We start from the raw sequence: 25,860 nt of genomic DNA, 5'->3' as shown, positions 1-25,860 counted from the left end.
GGCTACTGCTTCAAATAAGCTTCCGAAATTTGTGCAAAAAGCTTCTTTGGGGTAATGTGGGAGGGAATTATGGGAAATGTAGTGCCAGCTTAGCTAAATCACCATGATTCAGATAACATATTGGCGTTTGGTTTTACATATCCTCTTAAACCTCTATAAACCTGTTAATAAGAATGTGGTCCTGAGACATGATTCTACCCTTGATGTTCTGACAAAATAAGGGGACTGGGTGTGGCTAGAACCTGGGGAGAAGTTTATCCCACAAAGCTAATGAATGACATCCTGTGAGCCTCTTCTTAGACATCCCACTTCATCCCCCAGGCAATGCAGAGGCAATCTCTCATCATTTTCCTACTGGTTGCCTGGTAATCCTCTTTTTCTTTTGAATTTCTACACCTGGAATGTCTCAAATTCCCACCTCAGAGATTGTGCAGTGATTTTTCTTTGGTGTCCAGAAGACAGAAGATGAAAATAACAGTTTTTCTGCCCCCACATTATCCTTTTGTTCTGCTAATTATTAAAGAGCTCTTTCATTGTCTGTTTTACACTTCTTTTTTGGTCAAACTTCTTTATTAACCAAAATACCGAAATGTTATAGATAGAGCTATAGATACTGTCTTCTGGATATGTTGACATGCTTTATCATATTAGCTTCTCAAGGCGTCCTCACAGTGCGTATGAAGAAACTCGTTCTATCCTTTAAGCATCCACTTGGTGGTATTGTAATTAAATTTGGATTTAACCTAAATGTCGTAGGTTAAGCTTGATTGTATTTATAGGTGTATATTACATCCCAGTCAGTGATTCCAAGTAAGGCATGGATTCTAGTTGGGGAGGAAAGAGAATACTGATGAACCAGTACAAATCCATCAGCATTCTTTGGAAAACCTCTATTCCAGAAATAGATTATTTAAGAAAAATATGAGTAACAGTTCATTAAGCTAGAAATTCTCCTACACTCTCCAGCCTTCATCTTCTAGTGGTTTCTAGTACGTGACTGCAAGTTTAAATGCTAGAAAGAAAATACTGGTAAAGCAGTTTGGTTTTGAAAGGATGAGAGTTATTTTTCTCCTCATGTGCAATTCTTTTGGCCCATAATTGTCCAAAAGTTCAGAAGCTATGTGATCTTGTCAAACATCATCTATTTCAGCATTACCTACCAACTCTGATGTTGTGATGACAGACTGGCAATGACATCACAGGAAAGGAGGTAACTTGAACCTGGAATCAGAGTAGAAACTGGTGAGAACCAGCTGTCAGGATGTACCTAAGGGACAAAGATCAGGGAATGGGCAGGCCACAAGTTAGAACTAACACTGGAGAGAGGACTGCAGATCCTGTAGGCATCTGGGAGATCTGCAGAGAGAAGGCAGAGCAAAGCAACTAAGTGGGACACTTGATGCAGGGACTCAAAGATGGCCTTTGTTCTGGGCTGAGCCTTTGCCTTGGTCAGGAGAAGCTAAAACTTGTAGTTTAATTCAGGGACTTCCCCAGGGTGGCTAGACTGGGTCTGTGGGTGGAGTGAAGTGAGGGATTTCTGGGTAAAATGAGGAGTGGTCAGTGGGAATGAAAGGCCAGCCGTTGGTGGGAAAGTACTCACACACACTCAGACTTCTGGAAAGAGGGATTGGAATGACAGAGCAAATCAGTCAGTGACCACAACCAAGGCAGGTAGGGGTGCTCTCATTTTTTCCAAACTTTTGTGTCGAATTGACTATCTCTTTAAGACTCCCCCTTCCCTTCCCCCCTAGCTTCAGGTTTCTAGGATTTGGCAGCAAGACAGTCAAATCACAGGGAGTGAGATTTGGGGGAGAGGAAATAATTGAAAAGCTTGCTTGCTTATCAGGCAATAAATTATGTCCTGGGATTGATGCCAGGGTGGTTTTGGAGGGGCCAATACATACTGACCTCTGAAAAAAATGGATTTATTATCAAGCAGCCTTTGTATGAAATCTTAACTAATGAGGGGCATGTCAAAGCACCGCTGGTTAGGCAGCTCCCGTGTGCACTTGCAACGAGGTTGGAAGGTTGCATTCTGCTGACATCTGTCTGGCAGAGACACCGCTGTTTGGAACCTCCTGCTAATCAGAAGTTTGTCCAGACCGTTTCTCCTTTGGTAGATTATCCTTTACTGAATTGTAATGCAGATTAGGGGGAAGAGCTGCCCAAATTTCAAAGGCACTGTCAAATGTCCTAGTGGTTGTCTACCCTAGTGAGTGTTTCTAAAACCGAATAACTGTTGTGTCGAATGGCAGATGTGACTCTGTTCCTGGTAGAAAAGCACAGACCAAGATTATTTACCTTACCTTGTAAATAAAAAATATTAAATTTTATAAATATTGGATGAAATATTTGATTAGTGTCTATGGTTAGATGACTTAGAAAAATCCCAAGCAAATGGTTAAATAGGGGAAAAATCGATTCCTGTTGAAGGATTTTGTCCATACTGGTATCTGTGGAGTGATTTAAAATGTAGAATCTCACTTAATGATCTGAACAACACTGTGGCATAGATGCTATGATCTCCTCAGTTTACAAAGACAAAAGCAGACCTATCTCCCTGAGGCAGTGGTTCTTAGCTGGGGGTGATTTGACTCTGAGGGGACATTTGGCAATGTCTGGAGACATAGAGCCACAGCTAGGGGAGGGGTGCTAGAGGAGCTGGTAGGTAGAGGTCAGGGGTACTGCTACAGCTCCTGGAATGCACAGGAAAGCCCCATGACAATGAGTTACCCAACCAAAATGTCAACACTGCTGTGGGTGAGAAACCCTGCACTAACGTAATGACATCACATGGTAGAAACAGGACTAGAATCCAGATTTCTTGACGCCCCCCCCCTGCCGCCAATGCTGAGCTCATTACAATATACCCTATATCTTCCCACATAAGATACCTTTAGAACAGGGAAAACATTTGCAGGAAAACTTCTTTTTATGATGTTCTGTACCATCTAAAGAGAGTCAATCTCCATCCTCGTATTAGAGAAATTTGGCCTGCTGGCTCTTCACAGAACCAAGGAAGCATCAGTTGAAGGGTATCACAATGGAAGATTACAGGAGCAGGGATGGTGTCAAATTGCTCTGGAAAACAAAGTATAATACGAAAAGCCTAGAGGAAACATTTGTGAAATTGGAGTACAGATGTGGGAGGTGGGACAGGTAGGGAGTTGGTGTTGAGAAAGGAATTACTAGGGGGAAACCAAGGGCATCTTGTGGAGTAGAACATGGTGATGGGACCTAATAGGAATCAAATGGGGTATGTCTGGTGAAACAAATGTGACCCACTTCCCCACCACCAAAACACTGGTAAAATTTACATTGCTCCTCGATGCTTGCAGAGTGAAGTTCATACATGGGTGTGGTCCACATCTATTTATAAATGTGTCAATAGTAGTCCTGCCCAGAAAAAAAGACAATCTCTATGTTTCAGTTTCAGGCCCTTTAACTGGATCTTAATATATGCCCTAAAAAGTAGAGGATTAGAAGTGAGCAGAAAGACTGGGTCTCCATTATACTTGTCATTACTGTGTGACCATTGAAACTTAATTTTCTCGTCTGTAAAATAAGGATCATGATAGCAATCCTGTACACTTCACAGATTATGATAAAATAGGTAATGACTTGTCAACTGTAAAATGATTAACAAAGCCTTTGAATATCACTAATATGTGGATGACTGTCAAATTTCCAGTTCTAGCCAGGCCAATCTCCAAGTCACCAACTAGCCTTTCTAATGCTAGTGCAGTATGAGTTGGAAGTTGCTGGGAAATCAGGGGGGCCAGCACATCCAGTGAAATGCAGAGGGAAGCTGGTGTAGAACTCTGTGGAAAGCTGTTGATTCTGGGTCTGGTGGTGGATCCGGGGTTGCTCTTGGCCAGCAGGGCCTGCAAAACGGAAAATCACTTTGATGTGAGCACGGAAGACAAACTGGATCCGCAAGTGCCTGCATTTCTGCCTCTCTCTTCACTGAGTAAGAATGACCCCCAGAGAGTAATGGCTGCCACTGCCATGGTTAATTATGTGCCAACTTTACTAGGCTAAGGGATGCCCAGATAGCTGGTAAAACATTATTTCTGGGTGTGTCTGGAAGGGTGTTCTGGAAGAGGTTATCATTTGGATTGGTAGAGTGAGTAAAGATCACCCTCACCAATGTGGATGGGCATCATCCAATCTGCTGAGGGCCTGCACAGAACCCAAAGGCCGAGGAAGGGCAAATTTGCATTCTTTGCTAGAATTAGGACATCCATCTTCTCCTGCCCTTGGTCATTGGTGCTTCTGGTTCTGGGGCTTTTGGACTCAGATTGGGACTTACTCCATTGATTCACCAATTCTCAGGCCTTTTGTACTCAGACAGACTTATATCACCAGCTTGCAGATAGCAGATTGGAGGACTTCTCAGCCTCCATAGTTATGTGAGTCAATTTATCTAATACATCCTTTCTTATATCTCTCTCTATGTATATCCTATTGGTTCTGTTTCTCTGGAGAACTATGACTCGGATATCTACCTTCCCAATTTTTCACAAATTTGACTTTGGGCCGACCCTAACCAATATCATACATGGAAGGTGATTCTGGGAAACAAAGTGTCAGTTTCAACAAGTTAACACGATATGAAGCAACTTCAATATCAGATAACTTACTTATTTAATAGACTTTTTAGGTAATGTGTCATTCAAAGTAAGCACCTCCAATGCAGAGCAGTCTGTTTTATTTAATAATACCCCAAACCACCAAGAACAGTGAATGGCACATAGTAGGTACCTCTTATGGAGTGATTATACACCCCCCCCCATTTCTATGTTGATATTCTGACCCTCAAGGTGATGGTGTTAGGAGGTCAGCCTTTGGGAGTCGATTAGGTCATGAAGGTGGAACTCTTGTCAATGGAATTAGTGCCATTAGAAAGAAGCCCCAGAGAGCTGGCTCCTTCTTTCTGCCCTGTGAAGACAGAATGAGAAGATGGCCATCTGTGAGCCAGGAAGTGGGTTTTTGCCAGACACCTAATCTGCCAACACTTTGATCTTGAACTTCCAACCTTCAGAACTATGAGAAAATGTTTGTCGTTTGAGCCACACAGACTTTGATATTTTTGTTATAGCAGTCTGAAGTAAGTGCATAATAACTATTTGTTGGGGAGAGGGGAGATAGAAGGAAGAAAGGTAGGAAGAATTGAATGAAAAAAATGGATTCATTTATCTAAATCTTTAAATTTAGGACCTTTGGAAATTGCTTTGACTTTGCAAATGCACTGAAAGTGCATTTTCATGCATTGAAAACAGTAGATTGCATCTTAATAGCTTAAGGGAATTCCATCAGCCTTCAGATATTTCTGTTTGTACACAAAGAGATGGATGGTTCACTTTAACATTAATGAGGACTTGCTAGGTGCCAAGCACTGAGCTGGATTTGCAGATATTTGAGAGCATCAAAGCATCTTTCAAGTAAGGATTGTTGTATTTAGGGAAGAAGTGGTTGCCATTGGCATGATTTTTTTGCCAGGAAAAATTTCCTGCCAGGTGAAATTTTCCACTGATCCCTGGCCTCAGGAATTTTTATCAATAGAAATTTGTTCCTTTAGCTTAAAGCCATTTTGTAAAGCTCTTGGTTTACAATGCAAATGCATGTTATTCCCACCTATCAGTGAGCATTTAAAAGCAGTTTATTTTATGTTTTTAGATGGGAGGGATCTGGAAGCAAACAGTGTAAAAGGAAGGTAGGTTTAAGAGATGAAGGGGTAGAGACAAGGGAGGAGGTCAGGGTGAGTGGCTGCCCTGGTTGGCAGTTGGTGGGAGAAGGAGGGAGTGGCTACCTGGGTGCAGAGAGAATGGAATGCCATGTTGGAAGTTACCTGTGTAGGAAAAACTCCGTTTTTTTCCTCCACACTACGACCACCCTCATAGGAATTCTGACACCAGATGTGAGAGTTTTCCACACACCAATTCTCTAACACCAGCTGGGTGTCCCACAATTCAGTTCAGTTCTGACATTCAATACCTGGAGTTAGTGCGGACCCCACAGGTTAAAGGCTCTGTCCCACAATACCGCCCTCCGCTTCAGACACTAGCTGCAAATAGTAGTTCCTACATTACCAGCAATTTCTGTCTGACTTGGCTCTGAATCTGTCATTCCCATGACCCCTTCCTTGGGTTTGATCATTTGCTAGAACAGCTTGCAGAACTCAGGGAAACACTTCCTTGCATTGACTGACTTACTCCATAGTAAGGGATATGATAAAGTATACAGGCGAACGACCAGATAAAGAGACACATGAGTAAGGTCAGGAAGGGTGATGGGCACTTCTTTTCCATGGAGTTGGGGTGAGCCACCCTCCTGGCATGTGGGTGTGTTCACGAACCTGGAAGTTCTCAGAATTCTGTACTTTTGGGATTTTTATGGATACGTCATTATGTAATCATGATCAATCATTGATTCAGTCTAAAACCTCTCTCCCCTTCCTGGTCGATGGGTGGTGGGGTGGAAAGTTCTGAGCTTCAAATTGTGGCTTGGTCTTTCTGGTGACCAGACTCCATCCTGATGCTGTTGAGGAACTCACCAAGAATCACCTCACTGACTGGAACAAAAATACACTCCTACCACTCAGGAAATTCCAAGAGAGATTTAGGAGTTCTGTGTCAGGAACCAGGAACCGGGGTCAGGGACCAAATACCAGAACAAAAGATGCTCCTAGTGCTCTTATTTTTTAGGAAATTACAAGGGTTTTAGGACCTCTGTGCCAGGAACCAGGGCAAAGACCAATATATATACTTTTTCTTATTTCATCGTGCCCCAAGCAGTTTTCATATTTGGCTTCTATCTGGTCCCACCCTAATCACTTTGAGGAGGGAAAAAAAACCCAAAACAAAAAACATTCAGCAGATTTCTGTATGCAAAGCTAAGTAATTCTTTCAGTAATGTATCACAGCATTAATTCATTCACGAGTGTGGATCTTAAAAATGTGTTCTGTGACTCCTGCGGATTCCTAAAACACTTTTGGGATTTTCAAGGTCAAAACTATCTCCTTAACAATACTAGGGCATTATTTACCTTTTGCACTCTCATTCTCCCATCTCACATCTTCACACAGTAGAGCTTTCCAGAGGCTACATGATGTGTGATGATGTCATCAATCTGACAGCTAATAGCATGTGTGCTTGTGCATTCTTGAGTGTTTTTAAAAATGTCTCAGCTTTAAAAGAAATAAATAGATAAATAAATGAATTAATTTCTCAGTTTTAATCACTGATATATATATCCCATATAAATAAAAGCCCGTTGGAGTCTTAAATAGTTATTTTAAGAATATGAAGTGACTCTGGAGCCAAAATATTTGGGCACTGTTAGTTTGGGACAGCTTCTAAAATTGGTCAGAATATCTCATAAGAGGAGGCTGCTCAGGACTTTTTTTTTTCATTTCTGCCGGTTTCCCTTCCTTTATTTCAGAACTCATAGGCTTAGATCCCACAGGAAAAGAAAGGGAAAATCTTGTTAGAGGATTTTATACCATTCAAAGACTTTTAGATCTAAAACCAAATGAAAGGAAATGGATTTTTTTTTTTTTTTTTGGTGTGTGTGGCAGAATCAGCCTTTTTCAACAGTAATCTTTTGCATCTTAATCAGCTATAAAATAGGTTGAGGAACTAGCTAAATAAGCAATAGATATATACACCCATCTTACAGGATGGCAATAGGAATCCCAACCTTCCAGCTAATCAGGGGTGGAATAATTCTTACACCTTTAATAAATAGTTGCCTCCCTGGTTGGGTCTGTGAGCCCCAGGAAAAACAGTGGTGGCCAGGAAATGAGACTCTGAATGACCCAGTTGTAAGATGCCACTGCAGAATGTTTGTGGCACATGTAGCTTCTTTCCCTTAGCTGTCCGGAAAACTCTATCCTGAATTGTATTCCTGTTCATGATAAAAAGATAGACAGATACTGAGCAATAACCTAAAAATGCATGCACAACTTTATTTAGAGAGACCCACAAAATTGAGTTTTCATGAATTATAGAGGTAATTAAGACAATCAGCTTACATTTTTTGAATAATTTAGATAATAGTTCTGTATTCTCCTTGGGAATAACTAGTACACTTTGTAGATGAAGGGGCAATAATTTATTGCTTTGGAAAGTGATTTCTGCACCACAAACACACCATAATTGTGGAAGGAGTTAATGCCCACCGCCAAGAACTGAACTCATTCTGTATCCCTGTGTTTTATCTGCATGAAACATGGAAGGCCTGTTCTTTGCAATTGTGGTTTTGAATTTAATTTTTGGCCAGTTTCTTACTCATCTTCAGGGAAAACTGAAAGTGTGTGGTTACACTATTTTTTATACTGCATCTATTACAAAGTAACTGAAGTAGAGATGTGATATGGAATAGGAAACAATACCTGTTTCCTGTCATTTTTTTTTTCTTTTTGGTTTTGGAATCCTGAATTCAAAGAGTTAATGTAATCACATCCCAAAGTTCTGAGCACACTATTACCATCAACTTTGTAAAATCTACCTATTGCTTGGCTTTACCTTGCATCCCTGGTCATCCTTGATTGTCTTTCCCACTCTGCTCCTCTCTCAGTCACCCGTGCTGAAAGGTTTGAGATACATAGGTACAAATCCTTGGAATATGGGTCGTGTCGTTTTACCTGGGAGGTGTTTTTAATTTACTTTGAGGATACTATGTTTCAGAGCTCATTTTATATCTTTTTTTGTTGTTGTTAAACTCAATACTGTGTTTTAAGACATCTGTCCATGTTTCAGTAAAGCATGTTTATTGTTTCTGACCGCTGCAGAGTATTCCATAGGAGGCATCGGCCTCATCCTCCTGCTTTGTTTCCTTAATGATGAGCACTAAACCCCACACCCCACTGATTCATCTTGTGTCCTTTAGTTCACAATGTAAATGACATAGAGGTAGGGATTTCTGTTTATTTTATTTACCCCTATCTACCCCTGGCACTGGGCACTCCGCACTCAGAAGGGTGCCTGGCACATGGTAGGGGTTCAAGAAATTTTTGTTGAATCAACAAATTAACTCATTTGCATTTGGTTAAGTGTGGACCACATAGGTAAATGTAAAGTGCTTCCTTAGAAAACTCCATCCTGATTTCCTAGTCTAGGTTTTCTTATATATTCATTATATCCTGGACTTTTCTACAGAGGTGCCAACCACAGTTGTGATTGTAATTGCTCCTCTTCCTTCCTTCCTCTCTCCTTCCTCCTTCCCTCCTTTCTTTCTTCTCTCTTCTTTTTCTTTCTTTCTCTTTCTTTCTTTCTTTCTTTCTTTCTTTCTTTCTTTCTTTCTTTCTCTTTCTTTCTTTCTTTCTTTCTTTCTTTCTTTCTTTCTCTCTCTCTCTCTCTCTCTCTTCCTTCCTTCCTTTCTTTCTTTCTTTCTTTCTTTCTTTCTTTCTTTCTTTCTTTCTTTCTTTCTTTCTTTCTTTCTTTCTTTCTTTCTTTTTCTTCCCCCCCCCCCCCCAGATTTATTTATTTGAGTGATAGAGAGAGAGGGAGAGAGTGAGCATGGGGAGGGCCAGTGGGAGAGGGAGAGAGAAACTTTAGCAGACTCCTTGCTGACCTCAGAGTCCTGTGCAGAGCTTGATCCCAGGACCCTGAGATCATGACTTGACCCTGAGAGCCTGACCTGAGCCAAAACCAAAAGTCCGAGGCCTAACCGACAGCGCCACCCAGGGGCTCTGTTGCACCGCTTTCTTGATTCACTTTCCTGCTTGCTCATTTGTTTCTAACACAGACGCTGAACTTAACTATGCTTTTACTGCCATTTGGCAGTTTCTGCCAGCGGTTCTCCCTGGCATGAGATTCTTGGTGGTCGGAGGTAGAGGTGGCAATAGCAGTGGTTTGGGGAGTGGGGGAATGGTAAAATCTACATCAGCCCTGAACCTGGAAAAATAAATAATTAATTACTATGATGCATAGCCCGACTGTAAGTTCTCCGGGCCTTTCCCACGACCTTTTTCCCAACAGACCACTTTCCCAAGCCAACTCTAGAAATTCTAGAATGGTTTCTGACTGAGGCGGATAAACATTGATTCCGTGGTTCCCAAATGTCATCAATGAGGCATAGTATTGTGCTTTTCTCCTACAATTTTGAGTCTTCTTTATTCCGTGAAGGCTGTTTGGACAGAAGGAATGTGGGTGAGAGAAAGAGGGGAGAGATGAGAAAAAAAAAAAAAAGTACACACAATGTTCACAAAACAGAGTTCAGTAATGCTTTCAGATATTAAAATTATCATAATATTAAGAAGGTTATATTTGAAAAAGAATTATCAATTGGATTATTCTCAGGGTCCTTGCTTACTGTAGAAAATATTTATGGATTTATTCAGCGAGAGTACCTGGCTCAATTGGTGGCTAGAACCTAATCAATGCAGTAAAGTACTCAACAAGGCCGAATGTAATCTTTGCTTCTCCCACTAAACTGTAATTTATTAAAAATAAATTCAAGATCAGTATTGCTAAGTATCACCCACTAGTGCAGGGTTAATTATATAAACTTTAAAACATGCTAGCAGTCATCATAGATAAATTAGTAGCTGGCATAAAATCTGATGGCAGAAGAAATATGCACACAGGCTGACAATTTCGGATAGTCAGGAGTACATGGAAAATGTAGTTTAAACATTCATTCTCTAGTTTAAACACTAATTGGTTAGTAGTTTGATCACAGCCATTGATGATTGATACTGTTGACCTCATTAACTTCACTGTATCTCGACATGTTAAAAATGCAGAGGAAAAATAAGTGCATAAAATAGGAATCAGACTTTGAAAATGTTCTGTTGTCTTGAAAGCTCAATTAGGAATGAAATGTCAATTCTGTAGTGTGAGCTTTTTTGGAGCTGGTTTGCAGCAGTCTGACATTCACTTTCAAGTAGAAATCATGTAGTATCTGACGGTAGTTTGTCACTTGGTTCTCTTTTAAGTGCTATTAGATCTGTTCTCCTTTTTTCTCTTTCCACTTCTTTTTCTTTCCTTAATTAATTAATTAACTAATTAATTTTGGCTAGACTTGAGGGACCAGATAGAAAAAGTGCTCTAGATTGCGAGTGCTTAGAAAGTGTGAGTACGTGTGACTATTAAGATATGTGTTATTTAATGGTACTTTCTCATTTCTTTTCTCTCTTCTTTCTTCTTCTTTTTTTTAATTGCCTTTTATGTTCTTTATGGAAGTTCAAGGAGCAAAAAGTTATGTCTTTGTGATCTGATAAATGATGCCGAGTTCTCAGAGTATGGCAAATCAGGATTTTCCTGAGCCCAGAGTTGCTATTTGCAAGTGTAATCTCTTGGGTAAGAGCTCTGGGAGCTCTGGGAGCTATTAGCCTCGTAGACCTTTTCCTTCTCTACCACAGGGGATCCCTCCGGACCTTCTCCTGCTTGCCATCCATCCTCAGTTACACACACCTCCCAACTCACAGTTCATCTTCTTATGTCCCCCCCCCCCACTTCAAACCTCCACGGTCATCATAGAGGTCAGCCTATCCCTTACTTTTACAATGCCCTACCCCTCCTGCTGCATTTGAAGTTCTTTTTAACTTGATTTTACCTGTACAAAGCATTAAACAGTAGGTATTTTTTCCCTTAATCTGATAATTAAGAGAGACTATTTATTATGAGTGATGCTGCTTAGGGAAGTAAATTTATTTCCTAAACTTCCATTTTCCATCACAAATATGGAGATGATCATTTTAAATTCAAGACAATTTGCAGACCAGATATTCAACTAACAAGGACTTTAAGAATTCTTTTTTTTTTTTTTAAGATTTATTTGTTTTTTTGAGAGAGACAGAGAGAGAGAGAGTGGGGGGGGGGGGTGGGTAGAGGGAGAGGGAGGGAATCTTAAGTAGACTTCCCAATGAGCATAGAGCCCAATGCAAGACTTGATCCCAGAACCCTGAGATCATGACCTGAGCTGAAATTAAGAGTCAGATGCTCAACTGACCAAGACACCCAGGCACACCAAGACTTTAAGAATTCTTTACTGACAAGGGCTGTGTTACTACTCATTGAAAATTCTGATTTAGGACTTTCAATGTATTTTCAGACTGGGGATTTCAGGGATTTTTTTGTTTTTTTAAGATTTTATTTATTTGACAGAGAGAGAGAGACAGCGAGAGAGAGAGAGAGAGGACACAGCAGGGGGGAGCAGCAGGCAGAGGGAGAAGCAGACTCCCTGCCAAGCAGGGAGCACAATGTGGGACTCCATCCCAGGACCCTAGGACTGGGATCATGACCTGAGCCGAAGGCAGACTCTTAACTGACTGAGTCAACGAGGCACCCTGATTTTTTTAAAGGAAAGAGAATTTAAATATTGCGTAGCCTAGTGGTTTTCAAAATTTGGAGAATAGTGTAGGAACAAATCCTATTTTTAAATAAATTTCTACTGGAGAGTAAAAGCAGAGCTGCCTTGGCAATGAATAATGCCTATGTCCCTCTCCCTTTGTTCTCCTCTGTGGAATCATAGGGCCTCATAAAACATCATTTTAAAGCCAGTGAGGGTGTCCAGATTAATTTCCATTTTGACTTTTAAATAAATATTTCCTTTTGTCAAACATTCCATTGCCACATTGTGCAGTCCCCTGCAAAGGAATTGTGTGATCTGGTCTTCCCTGGATAGGTGGACTAGTTTTTAATCCTACCAAGGCCACTTTCATTCTGTCTTTTCCTGCATCTGCAAGCTCAGCATTTCCAGCTAAGATATCCACCTATAGCTCCTGAATTTCCTCTTTCATTTCCATTTCTTCAGCTACACGTCAGCATTCTAACCGGTTTTCCTGTTTTCTGGCCTCTCCCCAATTCAAACACTTCAGTCTGAGGGATAGATTAAATTTATCAAGCCAGTAGTAAATTTAAGTCGGTAGTAAATTTCAAGTCCTCAGTTTCCTTAACAGCAACTAAAGCTGTCGTACACTAGCCAAAAGACAAGGGAGCAGTCAGTGGATGAGCCTTCATACTGCGGGTAAGATATTGGTCCATCTTCCAGCAAATTTCATCACAAAGGCATGTTCAGTTCTTTTTTTTTTTTAAGATTTTATTTTATTTTATTTTTTATTTGAGAGAGAGACAGAGATAGAGAGAGAGCGCGTGCATAAGCAGGGAGGAGAAGGAGAAGCAGGCTCCCTGCTGAGCAGCGAGCCTAACGTTGGGCTGCATCCCAGGACTCCAGAATCATGACCTGAATGGAAGGCAGACTCTTAACTGACTGAGCCACCCAGGCACCCCGGGATGTTCAGTATTGAACATCTTTGAGAAAAACTGAGATAGGTGGGGAAAAAAACAGTGATTGTAGAAGCATAGATTCTGTTATGAACAGAATCTGTCCCGGCAAAATTCATACATTGAAGTCCCCTAACCACCAGTATACCACAGATTGTGACTGTCTTTGGAGATAGGACCTTTAAAGAGGTAATTAAAGGTGAAATGAGAACATATGGGTGAGCCTCAATCCAAAATGACAAGTGTCCTTATAAGAAGACACCACGTGTGCACAGTGGAAAGGCCAGGCAGAGATATGGCAAGAAGGTGTCATCTGTGTGTCTTTGTGTCTCAGGTTAAGGGATCAGAGCAGTTCCTCAAAAGGAGGAGTCTACTGCAGGTTTATAAAATATTAGCATTCACATAGATTATAGGGCTTAATGATATAAATCTTTAATTTTTGTTAGCGTATAGGTTATAAATATTTAGAGGGATTGCCATACCACTTAATGGTAATATTTTAATCTTGTTCACTTCTCAAGTTCTTCCAGGCTTAATTAAGATCACCTTTCCTTTAATCTGTAACAACATATACTTTTGGAGAATTTAGCTATCTCTCCCTTGTTTTGTCCTCCATAATCTCTATATTTTTCTCCTTTCTGGAGTGAGTCAAAAGGCATATGTGACTGTATATTTGCTTGTTTTTGCCATCAGTGTGTGAATTCTAGCAGGACATATCTATATATATGTTGTATAAATTCTTTGACTATGAAAATACATAATTTTATTGCCTTCTTATCTTTCCTTAGTACCTTTTGAGCGTGGTTTCAATGGACCTACCCTAGGTATATTGCAGCATTGCAGAAAGGAATATGCCCAGAGTTAGCAACATAGACCATTTTAGGAGCATCTGAATATGTTTTAAATACCATTAATTATCATAGCATATGATAATCTTAATAATTTTGATAAATGGCAAATATTTCACTGGTGTTATAAAGACATGCAATAAATTTAAAAAACATTTAACAACGGCCTTGCCTTTTCTTCCCCTAAGGAAATCTAGCAGGACCTCTTGTTTTGAAAAAAAGAAAAAAATTCTTTAAGATCATTTAGCTGATATTCCCTCATGTATGAAACATATCCATTGCATAGCTAACTGATGAATTGATCTAATTTTATCAGCAAAATTAAATTTTCTCTTTAGGTAGGTGTTTTAAAGATTCCTATGTGAAAACCTCAGCTAATGAGTATTCTGCATAATAGTTTGTTTTATTAGACGATTATTTTCAAACTAATTCCTGCTTGGAGAACCATATATTTTTTCCTTTCACAGAGAAAACCATTATGTTTAAAATATTTGAGAAAGATATGTGAGATCACCAAGAAGCAACATAGAGTCTTTAAACATACCTCCAAAACAAAACAAAAACAACCCAGAATCTTTCTAGAATCTTAAATCTTTAAAGACCTAAATATCATTCATTCTCAATTTTTTTTGTTTAACAGAAAGCTGGTTGGAGGAGAGCCAAAGCTTGGAGCCAAATCTGTCATTTTTATAAGATTTTATACTGTGCTTATTTAACTGTATGGCATGTTTATGGTCAGACATTTTGGGGTCAGATATTTTCAGGATGAATGGCCTATTAACGCCTTGTCTGGTTTCATTTGCATGTGATGCCCAGTTGTAGAGCTTGGAGTTTTAATCCTTAACATGTCATCCAATAATTTAAGATTGGGCCACAAAAGGTAGCTCATTTAGCTTGGTCTTTGAAGTTTAGTCTTTCTCTGAGTAAGGGTTGATCCTTGGCAAGGTATCCAGGGAAAAAGTGATCTGGAGCCTTATCTGAGTTCTAATCAATTGTATTTCAATTTAAAAAAAGAGGTTTTCAGACACTTTTGGGTAAAGAAAAAGATGGCTGAGAAAAAATTTTGTGAGTTGGGAAATTACTGCAATTTACTTGCCAAGTACAACTAGCCAATGATAGTTTGAATATGAATGGAATTGAAAATTAATAATATTGCTGAAACCCAAATTGTTTTTATTTCAATTTGTATGAGAAGTTTCAGGGGAAAGCCACTAAGGAAATGGGATCTGGAATTCAGGGGACTGTGATGGCCAGTAGGCAACTATTGCACGTTGGAAGTCACTTCATATCTCTGCTGTTACCTCATTGTATATTAGGAATACTAGTAATAGCTAACTTTTATTGAATGTTCACTATGTGCCAGGCATCATTCTAAACTGCTGTACATGTATTAACTCACTTAATCTTCATAAAACTCATGAGGTCATTACTGTTATAAGGCCTCCTTTACTTCCTAAATGAAAAATTGAAGAACAAAGAGGTTAGATCATTTGCCCAAAGTACCACAGTGAATTGGGGAAAAACCAAGAACCAAATGACCGAGTTCCAGAGCCTATGCTCTTAAACCTACACCCTTGCTTTTGCTGTGCTTAAGACATTAAATAAAGTGGGGCTACTGGAAAATTCTTTTTTTTTTTTTTAAGATTTTATTTATTTATTCGACAAAGACAGAGACAGCCAGCAAGAGAGGGAACACAAGCAGGGGGAATGGGAGAGGAAGAAGCAGGCTCATAGCGGAGGAGCCTGATGTGGGGCTCGATCCCATAACGCCAGGATCACGCCCTGAGCCGAAGGCAGACGCTTAACCGCTGTGCCACCCAGGCGCCCCTGGAAAATTCTTATATTAGATGTGTCTCATGTAAATCAATCTTATGACAGAAAGCACTTTATTGTTTCTAACCCAGAAGTTCATTTGGACTAAAATTTTAGAATTCTGTTTTTTGAACTCTTTTATGTTCCCAATGCATATTTATCCCCCAAACAGTCAAATGGCATAACTGAAATGCCCTTCATCTCCAGACAGGACATTTTCCATAATGGATTGATGCACTCTCCATTTTTGAGTCCTTAGGAATCTTTCAAACACCTTTTCTGATTGGAAAAAAATAAAAAGTCCACCTGGTTTTTAGATGAGAAATATTTCTTTTTTTTTTTTTTTAAAGATTTTATTTATTTATTTAACACAGATAGAGACAGCCAGCGAGAGAGGGAACACAAGCAGGGGGAGTGGGAGAGGAAGAAGCAGGCTCATAGCGGAGGAGCCTGATGCGGGGCTCGATCCCATAACGCTGGGATCACGCCCTGAGCTGAAGGCAGACGCTTAATCACTGTGCCACCCAGGCGCCCCTAGATGAGAAATATTTCTTATACAAAATATCAACTTCTGAAAATACTCCTAAAAGAGTTTTTATACTGGTTTTATTTATTTATATTATTATTATTTATACTAGTTTTAGAAGGTATATTTGTCGACATCAATTAGTAGTCATGATACCTTTGAGGATGGCAAAGAAGGCGTTATTCCACTTTTTCAAAGATTCTCACTTTTCTAATTTCCCTAATGTTTTCAGTCTGCAGGTATTTGGATCTAGGTTTATGGTCTATCTGCCTTCAAGCCACAGGATACAAATTCTGTGTGCATTGCTCATGATAAATTCAGTAGATATTTGTGTAAATGTCATGCTGCATGTAAAGTGACAAGAATTTCACTGTAATTTGGCATGAGGTGAAGCATTAATTAAGGGATATACATACAAATGAGTTGAGGGAAAACATTTTGCTGTCAGGTAGTTTGGAAAATGACCATAATGAACACTGTTGGCATTTTTGTGACCTATAAATGCTATATAAAGCTTTACCAAAAATCTACTGAGGTCAGCAGCAGCAGCAAAGCATTAACTAATGGGTACTTAAACTACTAGCAAAAATGAATCATATTAAATCTTCAGAAAAATAAATCACTATTTACTGATGCAGAATAGGTTACATGATTATTGCAAGCCACAACATATGAGAATGTGATATCATTCATAAAATACAGAATAAAATAGACCTATTTACTTCATATTATTATTTTTGATGCACATCCTTTTTCTAATTAGTAGAACAAATGTTAATGGCAAGATCCTGGATGCCCAAGTAGAAGCAAGTATCCATTCTACAGGGGGCTGAACTGGGGATTGAAAGCATTAAAAATTATTTTATATTTAGTACAGCCTCTCCCCAAATAAAAGTTAGTGCCCTTTAAAATGTGACACTGTCTAATGCTCTTTGATATTCTTGTCAAAGCTTTAGAGACTGTTTTGAATGAAATAATCATAGAAGGAAACTAATGGGGAGATGAAGAAATGGGTTGATTCCCTTGGGTTGTGTACTGTTTCCTCAATTAGTCGTTGCCTTGCAATTGAATGTAAGTTGTACCCTGAGGATAACATTATGATTTTTAGTCACCTTTGGATCTTCAGCATTGGTAAATTTTCAAAAAAAATAGGCACTAGAGAAATCTGAGTACCATCTTCCATAGATCTTCTCTTTCCTCTCACATTGTCTCTGATATCTTTCTTTCTTTCTTTTCTTTCTTTCTTTCTTTCTTTCTTTCTTTCTTTCTTTCTTTCTTTCTTTCTTTCTTCTTTTCTTTTTCTTTTCTTTTCTTTTCTTTTCTTTTCTTTTCTTTTCTTTTCTTTTCTTTTCTTTTCTTTTCTTTTTTTTCTTTTCAGGCTCACTAGTGTAGCCCTTTGGTTTCTATCTCTACATCTATCCAAACTTGTCAGGTTAACCCCCATGTATAGGCTTAGCTGTTCTGTATACTTTAGAACCAGTCTTGATCTTAGGAGTGTTATAAGTGGTAACAAATAAGCCTACTTAAAAACTTACATGCCTCAAATTGAAACAAAATTATGGTGATTCTACTCTGTCTGTGGTGATCCAGTCTTCCGGAACTTGAGTTTCTCTTTCTAGTTTACATTTTTCTAGAAATAGCAATTTTGTCTTCTCTTTCTCTCACTAGGTATCAAGGCCTTAAATCGAATTATTCCAGTTGTCCAGATCACAGTCTTAAATATCTGTTCCACAAATATTTGTTGCTGGTAAGAATTTCCACCCTATTTTGAGTAGAGCCATTTCCTTGCCTTATCTTATCTTTCCTGTCTAGACTCTAAGCTCTATAAGAGCAGCAGATGTATGTGCTTTCTCCACTTGGAAATACTGATCAGAAGTTTACCAAATCCACTTCCTCTGCCTGGCTCCACAACTGAACTGTACTTCACAGATCTTCCCATTTAGGTGGGACAGTAAGACTAGTCCCAGCTGATAGAATTTAAGCAAGAGTAATGTCCCCATTTCAGTGTAAGCCAGTTAAAAGCAGATGTGTATTCTCTAAGCTTGTGCTCACTCATTCTCTCTGTCCCTGTCTCTCAGCTGGCTGACTGATGCTAGACTGATTGTGAAAACGTGTGTTGGAGAAAGTGGAACTAAAACAAGTTTCCTTTGCTGAATGACTACATGCAGCAGAAACTGTGTTGTCAATCTGCTTATATGTTAAGCCTCTGAGGTTTGGAGGCTTGTCTATTTTTTTTTCCCAAACAACAATCAACTTTATTATTCATAAATGGGCTGTGGCTATCATAAAAATCTAAAATACATGGCATTGGTTTAGCATTTGGGTGACGGAATTCAAAGAAACAGATATTGAAGGCTGGAAATATGGCAATTCATATAAAGTACTGACAGCACATGTGGTAAGACTGTAACTTATATTGGGAGGCAGACCATATGCCTGCTCAGCTGACAGGAAGTGAATTAAAAGAATAAAATTGTTAGTGTATTTTAGCTCATATTAATTAACGTTGACAAAGATTAAGTGAGCTCAGGAAAGAATTGGCCAAGTTGTAAGCGTAAATGAATGGAAATAGAGAAAGTCTAGAAAAAAGATCGTTGCAGAGTTGGAAAAGTTGACTGTTTCTAGGTCTGAAACAACTGGATATAAGATTAGATGCCATATGTGACTGAGAAAGCTTGCAAGTAAAAGAAGCTTATTGAAAATAGTCCTCCTAGTCAAGCTTAATAGACTCAAGAAAGCAGCCATTAAGGTTGGAGTGGCCTGTTGGCAAAAAAGCAAATAAATACATCAGATTTGGGAACTGTGTCCATGAAGGACCACCAGCTATGTTTGCTGTACATCATACCACTTGGTAAGATGGTAACATACCAATTGATAACAAATAATTTAGAAGCCTAAAAAAGCAATAAGCTGGGACTAAAACTCTCTAAACTTTAAATCAAGTATTGGAACATCAGCTTTCAATGAGCAGAAAGCAAGTTTCCAAAGTTTTTCTGCCTCCATAGTGAGCAGAATGTCCAAAATTTATTTTAAATATGGCTGTGGAGTATTTTGACATGAAAGAATCATCTCCCCCAACTCAGAAGGCCAAGGATCAAAAGAGCAATGGAGGGAGACGTTCTTTCCAAGTCAGGTTTGTAATATCTGTCACATAGGATTTCAGAACTGCTGTGCACCAATACTGCTTTGTTATTTCCATTCTTCTCTTTTCTGAATGGGAATGTTTATTGTGGTTACATTGGCCCTGCTCCCCCATTGTGCAGTCAGTGTCAGAGGGAGACCAATAATTTCTCTTTTTGGTTCACCAGACCATAAGAAGCAATATGAGGCAAGTTAAAAAGGACTTTGCATCATCAGGAATTCTTAAACTTTCAATTGACTGGAATGAATGCTTAGGATTTTGAGTTTTCCTTGGGAGTGGATGAGTATGTTTTACACTGTGGGATGAAAAGCAAAATGGATATTTCTTGACCACAGCAGAGGATTGTGGCAGAGACAATGGACAATGTTTACCAAACCCATTTCTTTTTCCTCTTGTGCATGTTGATATACTAAGGTTCCTAGCCAACTTGTGATAGATAAAGCTATATGACTGGATTCTAGTGAAAACAATGTGGGCAGAAGTATTAAGTACAGCTTGTGGGATAGACCGTAAAAATCACCCATGAACAATTACTCATTTTCTTCCTATTTGAGGACATCCTTGGAGTTTATGTGTTTAAGATGGTAGCATCATATAATGGAAGGAGCCAAGTTTGTGAAGTAAAGCCCTGTCGATCCCCATCACCATTTCGTTAGATTATGGCATAAGCAATCAATAAGCTTTTATTAAATGACTGAGACTTTAAGGTTTGGGCTTTTTTTTTTTTTTTTTTTTTCCTGGTAGTTAGCCTACCCTGACTGGTACACCCAATATTCACAACTTTTTCTTTTTCATGATACACTGTTCCTGGATTTATTTTGTATGTTTTTAATACCACAAGCCTTTCTATTTTGTATAATCTGTGCTTTAACCAGGATAATAATCCATTCTAAATTGATTTCATAAATTACTGAATTGAATACTTGGTTGATTTATTTTTATTCTTTGTTTGTTTAAAGTGAAAGTGCTTAAATCTATTAATTTTACCCTGAGTACATTTTACTCTGGTTCTCTGAATAGAGCTTTGGCGACATCCCATAAATTTTGACATATTATTTCATTTTATCATGTTCTCTTTATCATTATTTTCCAAGGGGCTCCCAACGAAGTTTTTATTTCCTCATTGATACAAGAGTTTAGGAGAGGGGCGCCTGGGTGGCTCAGTAGTTAAGCATCTGCCTTCGGCTCAGGGCGTGATCCTGGGATCGAGCCCCGCGTCAGTCTCCTTTGCTGGGAGCCTGCTTCTTCCTCTCCTGCTCCCCCTGCTTGTGGTCCCTCTCTCACGGGCTGTCTCTCTCTCTGTCAAATAAATAAATAAAATCTTAAAAAAAAAAAGAGTTTAGGAGAATAGTTTTAAATTTCCATGTGGTTAAGCATACTGGTTTTATGTTGCTGAGGGCATTAAATGAGAAATTGAAGGCAAAATCACTCAATCACACAATTGACACCGTGCCTGCTTAATCATAATCATTCACTAAATATTAGTAAATAATATTAAACTGCTTTTGCTGTAATACTCTGCTAAAGTCTAAACATGGTAGCTATGCCAATGGAGAGAGAGCAATCCAGTTTTCCAGTTGAATCTGGTTGTTTGAACAATGGGACCAGTGGTGAAAGAATGCATCTCAGATTCCAACATAAGAACAGTAGGATCTCTCTCTTTTATGTGACAAAATGTGTGTCAGGGTCTTCTAGTAATCTACTGGTGTGTAACAAACTACTCTCAAATTGAGTGGCCTAAAATTACATTTACTGTGCTTACAAATCTGAAATTTGGGCAAAGCCCATTAAGGTAGGTAATCCCTTCTCCACTAAGCCTCAGCTGGGGCAACTCAGAGTCTGGGGGCTAGAATCATCAGAAGGTTTACTCATTGATATATCTAGTGGCTGACCACACTGGCTACTGGTTTAGACCTTAGCTGATGCTGTTGGCCAGCACACCAGCTGGTCGCCTCTCTGTCTGGCCTGGGCTTCCTCACCACATGGTAGGTGAATTACAAAGAAGAGGTACAGAAAGAGAGAAACAGATGGCCAGGTGGAATCAGTATTGACTTTTCCAACCTAGCTGTAGAAGTCATACAGTGTCTCTTCCTTTGTATTTTATTTGTTAAAAGCAAATACTAGGGGCGCCTAGTCATCTCACTCTTGCTTTCAGCTCAGATTCTGATCTTGGGGTCATGGGATCGAGCCTTGTGTGGGGCTCGGCACTGGGTGTGGAGCATGCTTAAGATTCTCTCTCTCATTCTCCCTCTGCCTCTCCTCCCCACTTCCCTGCTCACACACCTGTGGGCTCTCTCTCTAAAAAAACAAAACAAAACAAAACAAAACAAAACAAAAAACAAATACTAAAAATACTAAGGAGGTCTATATTCAATGGAGGGAGAAATAAAACCCACCTTTTGATGAAGGAGCATCAATGTAACGTAAGAATACATGGGATGGAATAAATCGGTGTGGTCATCTTTAGAACATGTATCTGCCACATGGGGATTTTTACTAATTGTGATTTTTATTTCTATCCCCTACTCTGATACAATGCAAAAATTCTAGTCAACTTTGATTTGAATGTTGACTTTAAGTCTTTATGTTTAGTACTATGTGTTTTCTTCTGAATCTTCATAGGTACTTCAGTGGGCACATTAGAGAAGCTAGATATTACTCTTTGTCAGATATGATTTAGACCATTGTGGGCCACTTTTGAACTTTTCCCCTACTGCCAAAACACAGATCTTATTGAGAAATACCACCAAATCAACTGGGTTGATCTAAATTTGGTGCAATAACTAAAATATACTTCCATGTGGATAATAATTCCTTCCTCATTTTAATTTAGCGATGTACCACTGCTTTGTTTATGGCTATAACTTTTAAGAATGGTAGAATCTTGGCCCTGGGCTGGAAATGTCATCAAGATTTGAGTAGTGATCTATGCTTTGAGCAGCCAAATCTAAATCAACCTTTGAAATATTACTTGGGTTGGCAAGATGCAGCCTGGACCAAGGACATTACTGCAAGTCAAAAACTTTTGGATCCGTAGATAAAACTCTGACATTCATACCAGCTGTGACTTTGATTAAGTCACTTATTCTGCATTTCTGGCTATCTGCCTTAACTTTCCGGCCAGACCTGCTCACTCCCCTTTCAAAACAGGAGAGATAGAGAGAGCTGACAAAGCAAGCTGTTACTTATTAAGTTTATTAAAAAGTAAATAGCACTACATGATGAGTTGGCAGAGCCTAGGTCAGCTATAGAAACTAGAGCATGTTTAGCCCAATAAGTAAAATCCAAAAAAGAAGCTCTTTAATAGTATAAGGTAGAACCTTATTTGTTAATAATAATAGTTAATATTCATTGAATGCTTAGTATAGGCCAGGCACTATGCTAAACATTTTGTTTATTGAACCTAATTTTCCCAACAAGAAAATTGAGATATTATTATTACCCTCATTTTAAAGGTATGGAAACAGGCTCAAAAGGTTAAATACATATTCAAGTTCTCACAGCTGAGTGACAGCAGAAATTCAAACAGGAGTTTTTCTGACTCCAAAGTCTATACTTGCAAACACTTCACTATACTGCAGATACCACGTGGATCTAGTTCAGCCCTACTGATTTCACAGTGTAGTTGTTTAGGACCAGAGGTTATATGAACTTCCCAAAGTCACAAAACTACTTAATTATTTAGTCAAGGCTTTAGGTAGTCTGTTGAAATACTTTGTGATTCTCTACACATCATGTCAGTGTGTAGAATTTAATTCCACTTACAGGCGTGACATCCCCCCAAATTACCAAGTCATAATCTAAATAATTAAATATCAGAGTTATAGTTCTGAATTTATGTTTTGTCAATACTTGAGTTCTTATAAAAATTGTTGCTTGTTAAACAGTTCTCTATAACAGATCGTAGCAACATTTCTACTTGCTTATTTCACAGAGATGTTTTCAGGATCAATGAAATCATGTGTGTAAAGTACACAGGGTGAAACACTAAACATTACTTACATAAACGACAAGATGCCCATATCGCTGTTGTATTTGTGACTGAAATCATTTCTCGCCATCAGCCGACTACAGTGCAGAAATCCAATAACCACAAGACACTCCCCTCCCACCTACCCAAAGTGGTTCTTTCCTTTTCTAGTTAGGCAGTCAGTAGTGTAGAGTGTTGTGGCTGTTGGATTTCTACACTGCAGGTAGCAGAGAGCAAAGAAATGATCATAGTCACAAGTTCAGCAATAGAACAGGCGTTACTGGCATGTTTAATTATTTCCTATAAGATACTACACCAAAGTGCTATCTTGCATTTCCCCAAGGTCCAACCACAAGCACATTATTGCCTAATGAAAATTACTGGGATACAGCCTAACACAGTGCCATCTGGTGGTTTCCATCTAATAATAAAATAGATCTATAAACCCTTTCTCACCTCACTCTAGCTTCTCGTTGATTGTGGAAAGCCAGCTTCAGTAAGTTGTTTTTGATAAAAAGTTCTGTATGTTACAGAAAATTTCAGAAAGTAGTTGGTTGTGTCATAGTGAAGAAATTCCCCAAGATTTTTTCAAACATGAAATAATTTTATGCCTTAATCTGGGCAGTGCTTTCCAAGTAAGGAAGAGGAAAAGGTTCCTTAACGTTATTACATGAGTATCATTGGCATTAGTGTCCTCTCTTACACGATTTTCCAAGATTCGTTTCATGAACCCTCAGTCCTGGCACCTGTCCTTTTTCTAGTATTCCTGACAATGTCTTTAATACAAGGCAGGGATATTAACACTTTTTGTGAGAAAATAACATTAATGCCTATTACTGTGAAACAATTGATAATAGCAATTCAGTGGTTGGTAAATAACCTCTACTTCCCCTAAGACAGCAAACTCTGGATTTTGAGAGTGGTCAAAACACTGCCCAGGGTGTCTGGCTGTTGATGTGTGTGTCATTCCTTAATGTTCCTGTATCAATTCCAGGCATACTTGCCCCCATCCTAAGGATGGGAGCCAAGTTAAATCATCTACTTTGTTCTCATTGTCTTGACAGTTCTGAAATCTATACAGTCCTTGCCAAATACCCATGTGTTAGAAAAAGAGAGAAATCCTGCCCTTTTCTTTCAATTACCTTTTCTTTCTCTGTAAAACAATTGTTTTTCTTAATCACTTTTTTTTTTTTTTTTACTCTTTCTCTGTGCAACATGAATGTCCTTTTCTTTGGCTTTTTTTTTTTTTTTTTCTTTACCCGAGTGTCATTTCTTGTCTCATTTGGCTATTTCTTGCTGGCTCATTGGCAAATTAGCATAATCAGTTCTGGACTTGCTTAAGTATATCTATTTGCAGTTATATCAAATATCCAATTTTAAATTTTCATTTCAGCTCTGAATTATGCAGCATCCAATGACTTTTAACCATTTAAAACCCAGTAATAGACATAGGTAATACATTATTAATCTGTATTCTCCTGTGATTTAACTATATCTTAGAAGCCTGACAACTTTGGAAGATTTGTTAACCATCTTATGGCTATAAGGCTTGTAAGGCACTTCTACAGCGAGTATTACCTGAAACATTGTGAAAAATTGATATTTTAAAAATTCATGGCAGTTTTACAGATCTCCATGAGTCCAAGTTAAAAAAAAAATAAAGGCAAAAGAGGAGATAGTGTCTTTATTTAAAAGAAAAAATTGAGATGTATTTATTTCAGTGAGAGAGAGAGTGCGCAGGGGGGAAGAACAGAGGAAGAGGGAGAGAGAAACTCTAGCAGACTCTGCTGAGCGTGGAGCCAACGCTGGGCTCGAGCTCACAACCCTGCGATCACCACCTGAGCCGGAACCATCAGACATAACCAACTGCACCACCCAGGTGCCCCAAGAGATACTCTTTTTAATAGCTGCTGTCCACTTTTGCTGAAAATATAAGCCTTTATGAAATCTCCAAATAGTAATGTGTTTATTTTATGACAAAATAAAAGCAGGGAAGATGAGATAAGCATAATATTATAAATGGTCAGATAGGAAAGCAAACTCTCCAACCTCAGTTTGAGAAGGACCCAGGCTGAGTATGAAGAGAGGGGAACACTTCCTACTCCCTAACTTCCAGAGGTTTTCACCTTTAGATTTCCTATCACCCCCATATTTTATCCTATTTTCTCTTTTGGAGCGCAGGCCCCTGGCCCAGGGACTTAAACTGAAGACCTGCTCTGAGGGGAAATATGTCCCTGCCTTTCCGAGCTGCGATTCGGAATGCATTTTTCTAACAGGAACATTGCAGCATGGTTTCGTAAGATGCTCAGGACAGAACATTGCTTCCGCC

At 39.0% G+C, this 25,860-nt stretch overlaps 1 protein-coding gene across 3 annotated transcripts in view; it reads left to right on the top strand.

Moving 5' to 3' along the window:
- Positions 1–25,860, top strand: part of NSUN3 (NOP2/Sun RNA methyltransferase 3) — a 301,891-nt gene that overhangs the window by 178,480 nt on the left and 97,551 nt on the right. Inside the window, exon 8 of one of the 3 annotated variants that reach the window (XR_015724231.1) lies at positions 18,088–18,166. The exons of the other annotated variants lie outside the window; for them this stretch is intronic. The gene's annotated coding sequence lies outside the window, so the exon portion shown is untranslated. The remainder of the gene's footprint in view (positions 1–18,087; positions 18,167–25,860) is intronic. 3 annotated transcript variants of the gene reach the window in all.

This window comes from Ursus americanus, chromosome 4 (assembly GCF_024610735.1).
Source record: "Ursus americanus isolate L20-20 chromosome 4, mUrsAme1.1.p, whole genome shotgun sequence".
Lineage (NCBI taxonomy): Eukaryota > Metazoa > Chordata > Mammalia > Carnivora > Ursidae > Ursus > Ursus americanus.
This window is presented reverse-complemented; position numbering and strand designations above follow the sequence as displayed.